The 11,532-nt window shown below is 38.8% G+C and overlaps 1 pseudogene; it reads right to left on the reverse strand.

Moving 5' to 3' along the window:
• Nucleotides 1–9,281, reverse strand: part of LOC101588713 — an 11,189-nt pseudogene extending 1,908 nt beyond the window's left edge.
• Nucleotides 9,282–11,532: the final 2,251 nt, after the last annotated feature.

Raw genomic sequence — 11,532 nt, forward strand, 5'->3', positions numbered from 1 at the left:
GTTTGGATGTTCACTAGCATATTTGGTACGGTGGTTGTGCTCATACAGATGTCATTAAGGGACAGGTTGGAGAGGAAGAAGTACATGGGGGTGTGGAGGTGGGAGTCAGAGATGACGGCCAGGATGATGAGCATGTTCCCGAGCACTGTGACCAGGTAGATAACCAGAAAGAGGCTGAAGATGAGGGGCTGCAGGTCTGGATCCTCTGTCAGTCCCAGGAGAAAGAATTCTAAGATAGCTGTTTGATTTCTAGCTTCCATGAGTGGATGATCTGACATAAGGAATAATGGTGAAAATATTATAAGGTGTATAGCACAACAGAAGTGGTTTAATAGTGAAATGAATCAAAAAATCACATCTTATAGATATTTTGATATTTGGAATTTTATTTCTACAACTTCCAGAAAATTTTCTGGTATTCATTTCTCTTCCTGATATTTATTTGCTTTGTGAAGGTATAACTACCTCAAGGGCTGGCCAAATAGTTCAGTGGATTGAAGCATCTGCTTAGACACAGGAGCTGGGAGTTTGATCCCTGGGCCTACCATGCCGGCCTCGCCCCTGGGCCATTCTGAGATGGAGGTTGAGGGCATGGTGGAGTGTAATCCCAGCACATGGGAAGATGAACACAAGTGGATCACTAGGAGTCTGATCTATGCAGTGAGACCCTGTACACCATGTATACCCTGTCCTAAAATAAGAAAAGCAAGATACTCACAAAACTCACACTGCATCCCATGAACAAATAAAAAAAGTAAATAGAAAATAAGTTTGCAACAGCCATTAAACCGGGAGGAAGCATATCTATCTCTGAATAAAAAGAATTTGTCTTTCATAAGTTTATGAGTCCAGCCCCATGAAAGCCTGCTGGAAGCCAGGTAGAGCATCTGAGATGTGATTTTTTAAAAAAACACACAGCACAGCCTGTATTACATATCTTATACAATTGTACAATAAGTAATTAATCACCAGTTATGCTCCTAAAATATTTTCTTTAGTTCAAACACATTTTTGTTCTTCACCCTTTCTGAGTCACTTTCAGAAGTCCTGTTTGGTGGGTGTGCTTATTTCTCTGTTCATTGTTGCCTCAGTATATCAAGTTGATCCAAATCTTTATCTTTCGTGGTCATTTTGAATGTGAAAAGATCCAGAAGTTGTACAGTGTCAGATCTGATGAATAAAAGTGTGCAAACACTACAGCCTTTTTTCCTTGACTTTTTGAGACACTTGGTCATGGTGCAGTTCAGATTGGCCTTGAACTCACTTTCTGGCCCAGGCTGGCCTCAGACTTGCAACGGACCTCCTGCCTCAGCCCCCTGAGTGCTGGGATTATACATGTGCACCAAACTGCCCAGACTCTGCACTTATTTTTTCCTGCAGTCCTTTTCGGCATTGTACTTGCGAGCAGCACTCACAGCATTTTTCTTCACACCTCATAGAGGAACTCACAAAAGAGGGCCTCCAGAACTGCATCAGGAAGTGGCAAGAACAACGTCAAAACACTGCCTTTTCTTTGCTGGACATATAACATGGCTATAAACACGGATGAGCATGTATCACTGTCATAGAATGTCCTTAACTCTTCTGGGAAGATACATACAAGGAGAATAACTAAACTGAAAGGCATTTATACTGTAAGGATTTTTTTGTGTGTATTTAGTACAGGGTCTCACTGCACAGATCTGACTTGTAGTGATCCTTCCTGTTTCTCAGCCTCCCAAGCGCTGGAATTACAGGCGCACACCACCACGCCCAGTCTCAATCACCCTCTTAGCGTGCTCCGACGATGGGGCTGGCACCACAGGCTGGGGACTGAACCTCCAACCCCTGTGTCTACCTAAGCAGGCACTTTAATCCTCTGAGCTATCTGGCCGGCCCTATATTGTAAGTTTTTGAAGAATTTTCATTGGTGGTCATATGAGTTTACATTCCCATGAACAATGTAGAAATGATCCATTTCCCCTCACAAAACCTTGGCAGAATTTTTCTTATTTAATTTCTTATGATGAACCTAGAGCCCGTAAAGTTAAGTAAAATAACCAGTCTCAAGCTCAATTGTCATATTATTTCTCTTATGTGAGGAACCCAAAGCACAGATAAATTAAAAGGCAAGAACAGATAATAGGAAATATGATGATAGATATTTTGTGGCTAGAAAGGAAACCAAGAGATACACAAAGGAGAACAGGTGAGGGGGAGCATATAAACCTTTTGACATCTTATGAACATGGCCTACCCCACACAACAAATACAGGCATTATATTCTGCAATATTGTATTAACAAAACTAAAATTCTTTAATGTCTTATTTAATTAAGTTTATTGGTACAATTGAGGTATATTCAATGATCATATTGATCATAGGGAATCTATTCCTGTACATGATACAACTTGATCTGCCTATTTCCCCATTCCCCTCCACTGCCTTCAACCACTCTTCCCCACCTTCTTTGCAAAACTTTGTTTCCATTTTCTCCTTTTTTTTCTCCTTTTTTCTTTTTAATTTCTTGCTTTCTCCTCACCCTCCCTAGTTACCCTTTCCTTTTGAGCAATCTTTTTCAATTTTACCATATCTCTTGTGTAATTTGTTCTTATTTACACTTCTAGGTTTTCACACCAGTTAGAATGCCGTATGTACCTATGCATGTCTAATTTATTTCACTTAAGAGGTTAGTATCAATCTCCATCTATTTAGCAATAAATTTCTCAAGTTTATCTTTCTTTATGGTAGAGTGGCACATCAATTGATGTGCATTTGGATTGTTACACAAATAAATGAAAGTAATGGAATGTATCAATGGAGTCAAAGACAAAAATCATAAGATCATCTGAGTACATGCAAAAAAGCATTTGACGAAGTCACCATTTCACAATAAAAGCCCTACAGAGCATTGTGATAGATAGTCTTTATGTCAGTCTGATAAATGCCATTCATGACAAACCAGCAGCCAACACACTAAACAGTAAAAAACGAAAGGCTTTCACTCTAAAGTCAGGAATAAGACAAGGAAGTCTACTATAAGCAACCTATTTAATGTTGTTCTGGAAACATTAGCGAGAGCAATTAGACAAGAGAAGGCAACAAAACAGAGGAATGATAGGAGAGAAAGAAGTGACATTGTCATTATTTGGAGATGGTATGATGCTCTATGTAGAAGACCTGAAAAACTCCACTAAAAGAGTTATAGACTTAATAAACAAATTAAGTAACATAGCTAGATATATAATTACCAGTCAAAAGTTAATCATATTCCTGTACAAAAAATAACAAACTCACTAAGAAAAAAAAGTAGGAAACAGAATTTTTCAACATAGCATTAAACAATGAAATACTTAGGAATCAATCTAACAGAGGAAAGAAGAGATCTCTACATTGCAAACTGTAGCACTGTGCAAAAGGAAATTGAAGAGGATATCAGAAAATGGAAAGATATCCCGTGTTCTCAGGTAGAAGAACCACCATAGTGAAAATGGCCATACTCCCAGAATTGCTATACAGATTTAAGGCAATCTGAAGCCAAATACCATTAACATCCCTCACAGAATTAGAGAAAACAATCCTAATGTTTTAAAAGCTTCAAATTGGTTTAATTGTTTTTAAATCAGTGAGGAGTACATTTAGGGATATTAATGGTAATGTATCTTGCCCTACAATGAATATTTTAAATTTAAATATTTACTATATATCTGGATCCCATATCATATATTTCACTGTGTAAAGGTCGGAAGAAACCCTTACAGAGAAATGAAGATTTTTCTCTTCATTAACTTATATATGTCCTCCCCTCTTCCTTCCTCAGGGTGAAATTACATGAAATATCTTTCCTTATTTCCAAAGTACTAAAAGAGGGATTTCATGTTCTCTGTTTGGCTTAAAGATGAATGACTCCAATATTCACCTCAATATTGAAGATGGATGATGTGTCCTCAGGAAATTCGTATGGACCAAATGTGTGGCTGTGATATTGGAAAGGAATTATCTGCGGGAGGAGGCTCAGGACTTGCTTCCTCATGAGAGTAGGAATGTATGTTGATGTTTTCACTGGACGACCCCTCCAGACTTTATGCCTCCTGGGGCTCAATATCCAAAGGTTCTCATTAATGAGTCTTTCTCACTCTAATTCCAGAAGGACATACCCCTAAAGGCTGAAGCTATGAAGGTGAAGTGATCAGGATGGGTGATTTCTACAACCCTGAGATCTACGGGTCCCCAACATTTGTCTCCATTCCTCACTTTCTCCACTCAGGGACTCTTCCTGAACACAGCATGCAATACTTCCTTAATAGAGTGCTGTGCAACTTTTATTTACAAATTAAGAATTCTCTGTCTCATGATATGGGGAAGGCTGGTTTCAATAATAAAATGGAAAAAAAAAAAGTATGGCCAAAAAAGTGAATGTAAAACATATACTTACAAATGACTATTTTTTTTTTTACAAATAACTCTTTTTAAAGCAACACTCAAATATATCTTTCCTTCTACAACCTTGATTTTGGATGAACTTTAATTTTTGGTCTCTATGATTAGCACAGAAAGTTCTATTTTTATAGCTTTATATTTTTATTTCACTCAAAATGCTTACCTTGTCAGATTAAAAAACTAGAGGCAAGCTGGTTTACATTTTTAAAATAGATCATCCTCAGCAAGATATGCAGACTGTTTGTATTTACAATGTGTCTAGTTGCTTATTACGATGTCTGTTTTCAAAAATTCTGCTTTGAATTTGATAATCACGTCCTTAAATGATGTCAAAACACATATCTTCATGTTAGCTTAATTTATTTGTCTTTTCTCCATATTGAGGTTCTAAATTGACACATCAGGGGCCTGCGAGATAGCTCAGCACTCTAAAGTGCCTGCTCAGGCAAGCTTAGGCAAGCGCGCAGGGACCGCAATTGAATCCCCTGCACCACATGCCATGCCAGCTCCACCCCCAAAGCAGATTGAGCAGGCCACACACACACACACAAAAGCATCAGAACAAAATAGTGTGCAGGTGTAGATACTGCTCAAAAAATACGGACAGATTTCAAACCCTAATTTGTGGATGGAGGTGTCACTACATGTTAGTATTTCTTTTAGCATCTTTTTGGTCTCAGAACTTTAGGGTTTGTATATATTATTCAGCATAATTTACCGAATTTCCTCTGTCACTGCATGACTGTAACTTACAAGAATTAAAGTGTCTGAGGAAAGTTGTGGCTCCTCAGAAGTCAGTAACAAAGATATAGTTTCAACATTAAAACTCTTCAAAAACTATTTTAACAATACCACACCTCTGCATTCAATAATTCTACCCTAAGTAAGGCAAACTTCCTTTCTTTTTTTGAGGCGATGAAAAAATGTCCTTGACATCACTGATGCTATGGATATGTACTACCACTCGGCTATCCTCCAAATTCTGAAACTAAGTTTCTTAGAGGACATGGAGTTGACTATTCACACAATTCAATTCACAGTAATGGAATAACATACACCAAATTGACATCACCACCAAAAATGCTCTTCAGTTTTCATCCCAGCATGTATATTATCAATATTTACAGCTTCATAAATCAAAGGCAGTCTGCCAGAACCAAGAGTATGATGGATTTTGAACCACAATGACAATAACAGAAAGATGTGGTGTTCATTTGTTCAGTCTGAGCTTTAGTGAGGTCAAATGGAATGGCTATTATTTGAAGTATTTTGCTATAACATCAACAGTGGGACTAACAGTGCAATGCCGTACGCTCCTATCATATTCAACAACATTTTTTAATATTTTTCCTGTCCTGTCCTGTTTCACAGATTTACCCATTCATAACCATACTAAAGACAGAGAATTGCTGACACTAGAAGTGTTTGTTTCTGAAAAAATAAATTCTGCTGCTCAGATATAAGGAAGCATATCTTTGAGATATTTTTTGAAATAGGATGGATCTTGAGACAACTAGGCCAAGTGAAACACATCAGAAACAGAAGGACGAATAGCAACCTGTATTCCTCATATGTGAAACTCAAAGTATAAACAAAGTAAACATCAAAATAAAAATGAGATGACAGGACTCAGAGAGTTAGTCTCTACAGAGAAAGGAGGAGATCTAGAGAAAGGAAAGTGAAGTAAACCAGAACGTAAAAGGAATAAAAATGTCATTGATGCAATATCTATTAATCCCAATTTCCCAAGATAAATATAATTATTTTTCATTATAAGCACAAATAAGAACCGTGCTTAGCGTTGAATTGATGTATCAAACATCACAGAGCTACATTAAAAATGAAAGATAGGTTTCATTCCATGCTATAATGTACTTGTCTCTAACACCTTCTTTCAGAGATAGAACTGACAGAGGAAGTAATAGAGTCTATAGGTATTCACTAAAGAAATTGAATTCATTATTTACAGCCTACTCCCCCCCCACAAAATAAAAGAAAACTCCAAGCACAGATGGCTCCCATGATAAGCTGACAACCCTAAGAAACAATACCAAATCCGATCAGGAAATAGAAGTAAAAGGCACTGGGAACTCAGTGTAAGCAACCAAGATTACTGTGAAAATATAACCATAGGAAAATATATGAACAACAACATACAGAGGAACAGTATAAACAAAGATAAAGAAATCCTCAAGAAAGCATTAGAAAACCTACTTCATTACTAATTGCTGTCATGCATCTCTGATAGTGAAGTCTGACAAAAATGTAAAAACAATTGGTTTTCATACTACCACATCTTTGGAGAAGAGTACAGTAAAACATGTCAGTATTCTGCCTTGCCAGGAATCCTTTCAATGACTTGATCAATGAAAATTGATTTTTAAAATAAACAAGCGTCAGGGGAGAGAAGCTCTTTTACAAAAGGAGTTTTCTCAAGGCTTCCTTCATGGCCTCAATCCTCAGATAGTAGATAAAGGAATTCAGCAGTTGGAGAGGCATGGAACACATCACTGAACCCACTGCTCTCCTCCTGGGTGACTCAGTCTCTGCAGAGCTAATGTACAACTCAACAACTGCCCCATAGAACAAAATGACAATGGACAAATGAGAGCCATAGGTGGAAAAACTCTCACACATTCTTTATAAAGAGGTCATCTTCATGATGCATGGTACAATGTGAGTATAGGAAAGCATTATTCCAAACAGGAAGAGCATGAATCTTTCAAGTTTCAAGATATAGGACATTTTCATCAATAGATGTATCAGAACAAGAGAAACTAGACAAGTTCACAAAGATGTCAGGGATTTTTATTTTTTACTATATTTCATGTGCACCAATGTTTATAGCAGCACAATTTGTTTGGTTTTTTTCATTATAATTAGAAAAAAAGATACAATAGCGATGAAACTGTTTCAAAACAGGTTAGTAGGACAATTACAATAATTAATACACTGTATATTGTTGCCTTCATAGTAGTTACTCAGAGGACAAGATATAGACATGATATCTTGTCTAAACAATATTAGTACAAAACTTTCCTTTCATTGAACTAACAGAAAGTAAATGTATATCTACCCTAACTATGTTGCATATACATATTTTTTAACAACAAAATGGTCCTTCTTTTATATCCCCCTTCTTGTTTTCTTTTGTCAGAGATGGGTGTTCCATTACTGTTAGAGAAACTGTATTTGGAGAAGTCTTTAAAGGACCTTTTCATTCTTGATGCCATTCCAAAGATTGTAGGTACCTGAATTCAGAAAAATAACCCAATAGAGTCCAATAGTTCATAATAGTAGTGAGTTATCTGAACAACTGGCAACTGTCAGAAGTTGTTGACTTGAGCCTTTTACATCTCAGCCTATTAATATAGCATTCCAGGAGAACTAGATCATGATTCTAAATCTCCAATCACATCATCAGGAGGAAGGTATTTTTAAAATATCATGATAGTTTATTAAAAATGTTGTCCCTGTTTCCATCACCTGCTTCAACTTGCTTTATTAAGAACATGCACAAACAAACACCCAAACTTGCAAAGTGTAGTCTCTCTACAGTCTCTCCTTCAAGAAACTTGAGCAAAAGGTATATTTACAAATGACATTGTATTGCAACATCACATACTGGAAAAAAATCAACGTTAACTTTGAATCTGTAATGTTCTATGTTTCATTATTACAGTTCTGGTCATTATAGTTAATGATGTTTTATTCACCAGACACACTTTATTTTGAATAAACTAAAAGCATACACATCTAAGGAAATGATGCCACAGAAGAGAATCTATCCTAGCAATAAGCTTCCACAAAGCTACCTTCATGTCCCTACTCCTCAGGCTATAAAACTTTTTTTTTTTGGTGGAACTGGGGATTGAACTCAGGCCTTTGCGCTTAGCCAGGGAAGTGCTTATTCCACTGAGCCATCTCCTCAGCCCCTCTCCTCCAGCTATAGATAAATGGGTTTGTCATTTGAGGCAATACAGAATACATCACTGATGCCACTGCAGACTTTTTGAGTGAGTCAGTTCATAAAGAACTAATGTACACCCCCAAACCTGTCCCATAGAACAAGACAACAACTGAGAGATGAGACCCACATGTAGAGAAGGCTTTATATTTTCCTTCTGATGTGGGCATTCTCAAGATTGAAGAAATAATGTGAATACAAGAGAACATGATTCCAAACACAGGGACACCACCAAAGATGCAAGCTGCCACATATATCACTACATTATTAATAAGAGTATCAGAACAGGCGAGCTTGATGATCTGAGCAAGTTCACAGAAGAGTGAGGGATTTGGGGGGCTGTGCAGAAGGACAGCCACAGCAGCGATAGACTGTGGAGTAGGCCATACATAATGCTAATAGACAAGGAGAAGAGGCCCAGTAACACACACGAGTGTGGGTTCACGATGACTGTGTACCTAAGTGGATGGCAGATGGCCACATAGCAGTCAGAGGCCATCACCGCTAGGAGACAACTTTCAAAATCACCAAAAACAAGGACTAAACAGACCTGGGAGAGGCAGTCTGTGTAAGAGATGCAGGCTGGGGTGATGGCTCAGTGGAATAAGCTCTTCCCTGTGTAACAGATGCTCTGATCGTGTGTTTGGATGTTCAGCAGCATGTGTGGGACTGAGGTTGTGCTTAAACAGATGTCATTAAAAGACAAGGTGGCAAGGAAAAAGTACATAGCAGTGTGGAGATGAGAGTGGCAGCGCACAGCAAGGATGATCCTTCCAAAGATCATGACCAGGTACAGGGACGGGAACAGGCTGAAGATGAAGGGCTATAGTTCTGGATCCTCAGTCAGACCCAAGAGGAGAAATTCTGGGATGGCTGTTTGGTTTCTGGCTTCCATGATTCGATGATCTTATCTGAAAAAAAAATGGTGAAAAGATAACAATATGCATAGACTGGGAGAACCTACATGTAACAAGGCAATGACTTAGAATTCCAAATCATGGACACTTGGTCTGTTCCATTCTTCCACAATTCTAAATGAACATTATTTGTTAGTAACTCCGCCATTGTGAGGAATTTGTACATGGCTGCTCTGAAAAGTATGACTCACAAATCTCCCTTCCTAGCACATGCACAAAAATGAAAGGAAATGGAAACTTATTTTATAAAAGTCACTTTACAAAAACAGTTTCTCTCAGGAGACAGAGAATATCCTCGGAAAAGCGAAAGTGCAGTAGAGTGCCAACATAGTATGCGTAAGTGGAAACATACAAGATGTGATAAAAAAAAATACAGTGAATGGCTTTAATTTTTAAAATGCATGACAATGATAGGTGTGTTGCCAGTAATCACCCTCAAAATGCTATTCCTCACTTGAAACACACATCTCATTTGTGAGTGTGTCTAATTCCAATTCTATAGCTGGCTCAGTGTCCTGCACTGACTCAAAACATTCAGCTTTCATGTTCACTTTTGAATTTTGGCAAAGCCAGAAGTTGTCCAGTGCCGGATGTGAGAAAGAAGGGAATGAGGACGCAGCATAGCGTCTTTTTTTCTGAGCCTGTCATTCCATGGGGTATCATTTGGTAGCAATGTTAGCTGTGTTTTTATCACAACTCATATAGAAATTCACCAAAGCGTGCTTCCAGAAACGACTCAGAAAGTGCCATAAACAATGAGAAAAATATCACATTTCCTGGGTATTTCATCTGTTTATACACATAAAGACTGCTTCCAAGACTCAGAAATTGTGAATTTTGCTGCTGCAAACATAGGTATTCATAGTTCACTGTAAGTATGATGTCTTAAGCTCTTTGAAAAGATAGCTAGAAAAGGAAACTTGGGTTGAATGGAATCTTTAATTTGAGCTTTATGAGGAAACCACATGCTGATTTCCACTGTGGTTGTATAAGTTTACATTTCCATCCACAGCGTGCACGGGTTCAACTTTTCTTCCATAGCTTCATCAGAATTTGTTATTATTTGAGTACATGGGATGCACCTTAAGACTATACTATTAAGGGAAATAAATCAGACACACAGACATAAACATTATATGCTTTCTCTGGTATAAAAACCCCAAAGTTTAAATCAATTAAAAATCAAAATAAAAATTATATTTTAGCAATCAAGGAGATAATTCTTTTTCAAATACAGGGTGACTAAGTAATGGAAATGGAGGAGGGCTTGGAAGGAACAATAAAAGAACTGAAATGAAGGGCCAGCGAGATAGCTCAGTGGACCAAAGAGCCTGCTTAGGCAAGCTTAGTCAAGCGCAGGGACAATGGTTCGATCCCCAGCACCACATACCATGCCAACTCCCCAGGGCTGTCTGAGCCAGCCACAGAGTCCGGGCATAGTGGTGCACTCCTATAATCCCAGCTGAAAGCAGAAAGATCACCACAAGTCCAAGCTGCATAGTGAAATTCTGTACCAAATATATTTTTTTAAAAAAAAGAACTAAAATGTGTTATGCATATGTACCCATGAGGTCTACCATGAGGAAAACCATCCTTCAGGGATGGGGAGATGGCTCAATGGAATAAGCAATTCTCTAGCAAGGGTGAGGACCTGAGTTCAATCCCCAGTTCTGCAAAAAAAAAAGTCCTTTAAAAAGCATTTATCAGGCCCAGGGAGATGGCTCAGTGGGATAAGTGCTTCCCTGGCAAGCACACGGGCCTGAGTTCAAGCCCTGGTTCCCCCCCCCCAAAAAAAAAAAGAATAAAAAGCATTTATCCTTATTTCTAAAGTAGTGATTGAGAGTTTTATGGCCCCTGTTTGGATTCAAGGTGAACGATATTGAACATCATACCTGAATATTGAAGGTGGAAAATGTATCTTCAAGAAATGCAGATAGAGAGTCCTAGTCCAGGTCCGGTGAGTGTGCGGAGAGTTTCCTGCTACCCTGCGCCAGCGGGACCAGTCCCAGCCCAGGCGCAGCATGGGCCGGACCCTCTCCCAGCCCCTCGGGCCGCCCCCCACCACTCCTCAGTGCCTCCCCCACCCGGCCCGCCGAGTAGGATTTTCTGCCGAGTTCCGGGAGACCCCAGACCCAGTCCTAGCACAGGTCTGGTGAGGGTGCGGAGAGTTTCCTGCTACCCTGCGTCGGCGGGACCAGTCCCAGCCCAGGTGCAGCGTGGGCCGGAACC

This window comes from Octodon degus, unplaced genomic scaffold, assembly GCF_000260255.1.
Source record: "Octodon degus isolate 3935 unplaced genomic scaffold, OctDeg1.0 scaffold00214, whole genome shotgun sequence".
Taxonomy (NCBI): domain Eukaryota; kingdom Metazoa; phylum Chordata; class Mammalia; order Rodentia; family Octodontidae; genus Octodon; species Octodon degus.